Genomic DNA, 4,072 nt, shown 5'->3' with positions numbered 1-4,072 from the left:
CGCCTCCCCTTTTTGACCGGCTCTAAAACGGTGGAGTCCTCGCTCGTCTCCTCGAGGGTTGGAGCTGCACCTCGACGGGCTTTCTTCGCTGGAACGGCTTGGGCAACTTCTTTTTTCGCCCCCCTTGATTTTCTGACTGGAGCTGGCTCTTCTTCACTCTTCTCTTCAGCCTCAGGTTCTTCAGCAGCTTGTTTTCCGTTCCCGACACGTTTGAGCTTGTTTGTGGCACTGACGAGGGGAACCTCTTGGATCTCAGAAGCTTTTTTAACAGAGCTTCCTCGTTTAGGCTTAGGAGCAGCTTTGGTGGGAAGAGGCTCACTTTCCTCAACTGGGAGCACAACGTCTTGGCTTTCTTCAGACTTAGCATCTCTGCCTCTTTTCGTTTGCTTGACAGCGGATGAGGCAGCAGCTTCAGTGTTCTTCACCCTTCTTCCTCTGGATGGTGTAGGAATGACAGGCTCTTCAGATTGTTCTACTGCTTCCTGTTGACCATCAGCTTCTTCAGGTTCAACCGTCTTGGTACTTCTGCCTCGAACAGATTTTTTCTTCTGGTCGGGCTTTGAGGAAGCTGTGTCCATTTCTGTGACTATTTCAGAAGCAGTTTCCACTTTAGGTTCTTCGGATGCAGTCTCTTCTACGGTGTCTACTTTGGGTTTTTCTTCAGATACCTTCTCAACTGCATCTTCCATAGGCTGTTCTTCAGTAACCTTCTCATCTACTGTGACCACTTCTGGTTCTTCAGATACATTATCATCAACAGTCTCCATTTTGGGTTCATCCACAGCTACAATCTCATCTACAGGGGCTTTAGAGACATTTTTGGCGGCATCTGATGATTCAATATCGTCGACGACATCATTTGCATCTGCTTCAGAAATTAGACATGAAACACAATAGTGAAAAAACTGAAAAGTATTTGTACATTTCAACAATTTATTTTTGCTATGGTTCCTTTCTATTAGGTTTAGCATAACATAATATGGTTCAAGTACAAATTAATATAAGAACAGTAAAGGGATAAATATTAGTCAACATACCTTTCTCCATGTTAACTTCTGGAACATCCTTGACATCTGATGGCACATCATCTTGTGGCTCTTTGGGGACAAAGTGCAAAAACCACAAAAATATTCAGTCATTTATTGTAATGCGGCCTACATTCATGTCTTTGTTATTTATTTCTCCTTTTTCATATTGATCTCATCCGACTTAAGAACAAACTAACCTTTTGCTTTGACTTCACAACAAGTATAATCAACCGTTTCATCCTGAGTGAGATCTTCAAGTTCCGCTGGGGCCACACTGATCGCACTTAACATGTCGGTCGTTTCAGATGGCTCTTCAGTTTCCTCAACATCATCCACACGTGTGGCTTCTGCTTCTGGAGCTTTGGGAGTTTCCAGGACATTTTCTTGAAGGTCTTCGATGGGTTCAGCCTCCTTTTGTGGGGCCTCACAAACCACCTCAACGACGGCGATGGACTCTTGTTGTTCAACCTTCTCAGTGGGAGTTTTCAGCAGCTCTACCTTGATGTCCTCTACAGCTTCCCGTTTAGGAGTGGCCATCATCTGCTTCACTCCGGTGAGACAGTCTTCCTGTTGTTCACGCTTCTGCTTAGGAGTTTTCAGAATCTTCCCTCTCAGGTCTTCGATCGGCTCGGACTTCTGTTTTGGCGTCTTCTTGATCCACTTCACTCCGGTGAGACACTCTGGGAGTTCTGGCTTCTGTTTGGGAGTTGTTGCGGAGGTCTTCTTCAGATCTGTGCACTGCTGCTCGCTGGAGACGGGCACTTCACTGATGCAGCTAGACTCTTCATCATTGAGGAGGCGCTGCACTGCGTCACTGTTGTAGCTTCTGCCTTTCACTGAAGACGACACGGTCAGTGGAGACACCATCATCTCACCTGGAGAATAAGTCCCATTAAAAACATGTTACTTAATGGGTTTATTTCTAAAACTCTTTAGCCTTAGGCAATACAGTGGGGCAGAAATGAGTTCTAAAACTTGAAATCTGTTAGCATTTCCAGGTTGCATAATCTTAGTTTTTTTACCGTATTTTGTTAAATGCCTGAATTAAAAAAGGTAGGGTAGGTAAGAATGGAGAAACCAGCTAGAGGGCGCTAGAATTTGAAAGTACGCAAACGAAAAAAATCTGCCACTTCCTTCAGACTTCCTTACAGAGCCCCTCCTCCAACACACACAACACATGACTAATGAGGGCACGAGATAAGTTTGAGCACGAGATGGATGGCTGACGGGCAGGTAGGCCATCCAGTTATTTTAGCCGGCTCAGATGATTGGTCGTGCTTTTTACAGCGCCACGGCTTCCACAGATGACTATTTTTTTAATGTATTTATTGTCAAAGCATTTAATGTATTCATTGCTATCGGGATGTTAAGAGCATTTCATGGAATATAACAAGTGTTTCTGAAGTGAATTACCTACCACACCTTTAATGCACGATATAAAACAACTTATCTACTGGTATTAAGTTAAAGTAACTAACAAATGGGTGTAAAGTTATTTATTCTAAAAATTGGGGAAAAAAAAAAAAAAAAATGACAAAAGAAAGTCAGTTGTTAAGGACCCGTCTGTAACACTCCTCTAAACCCGGTTGATTCGTAGTTCAGAAACGAGGTCAATATGTATACCAATGGTTTCTGTTGTTTCCGCCGACAGGGTTTGGGTGTCCATTTGTTGATTACTACGATTGTCTGGTCGTATTGACATAGCTGGCGTAACCTCGAAATTGGTATGACGTTATTACAGTTGTGTATGACATGCCCAAATATAGAACACTAGAATCGTACCAATTTCCACCCCATCCACGTAAGTGAAGTCTTTTTGAAAAGACAACATAAAAGGTACCTTACGACGAAATTGTAGGGCTATCGTTACCTATATAACTTCTGACGAAACTGTAATTTATGTATTTAGACACCTACCTTTCGGCCACCTGACATTTTCGTGCTGGTTTAGTAGACTCGAGGCCACGGGCCGATTTCATTTGACCTACTCGGTATGGACGGACAGTCGAAGGTAGACACGTGTTTGAATGAAGAAGCACGGAGTAAGCCAGTACATGCGAACCAGCCTCCACACCAACCTCACTCCGCCGAGACATTCCTTCAGAATTTCCTTCCCCCGTTAAAAAGAGCAACACATGAAAGATTAAGTATCGGCGTGGAGCTCCGACCAAAGAGGTAGAAATGGATGGGATGGAAAGTTGGTAAAATTTTATGATGTAACTTGTTAGACAAAGATGTTTAGAAGAATCTGAGGACGCTCTTTGTAGTACCTGGTACGTCGTGAACCGGTGCCGCCTAACGGGAGACAATGGTAACAACACCTCGTCTCGAAGTATAGTTTCACACAACAAGGGTTGACACCGCACGAGTGGATTCGTAACCAGGGATTATAAGAAACGGAGTGAGGAATTATTCATTCATATGTACATTGTATAACACTGCTCTAGAGAGAAGGTGACCAAATTAAAGGAGGAAAAAATGTCGGATTTTTAAGTTTAGAACACACACCATGATACATCACCTTAAGATTAATAACATGACAACACAAACGCCTCCCTTAGACGCACTTTCCAATTTTTGGGGCACGCCACCGTCTCTTCGTTCTCTAGCACCATTAGGTTACTCTGTGTTGCGGATTTCTGGAGGCACCCTCGTAGACACCAACCTTGTGTAGTCACGACTTTGTGTGGTCTCCTTAGTGCCATGTCACACACGACAAAACATATATCCTCAGTTCATACCTGTAAACATGAATTAAGACACGTTGTGTTCAAATACTATGAATAAAACTACAAGGCTCGTAAGTTCCTTATTTAATTTAGCGGTGTTTTTGTTTCGGCGTGCATACTGCATCCCCGGATATTTGGTGTGCATGTAGTGCCACACGAGCTAGAAGTGTAGTTGTGAGGCGATTTCTATTCCAACTGAAAATAACCAAACTCACCAAAACGACAGACAACCGTTGACTGGACAAATCTTTATATCTTTGAAGTATGTAAGTTGTCCATAAAATGACTCACATCTTAAATTTTACATTTTTTTAG

This window comes from Notothenia coriiceps, unplaced genomic scaffold (genome assembly GCF_000735185.1).
Source record: "Notothenia coriiceps isolate Sejong01 unplaced genomic scaffold, NC01 NC01_scaffold00016867, whole genome shotgun sequence".
NCBI lineage: Eukaryota > Metazoa > Chordata > Actinopteri > Perciformes > Nototheniidae > Notothenia > Notothenia coriiceps.
Note: the sequence above shows the minus strand (reverse complement) of the source record.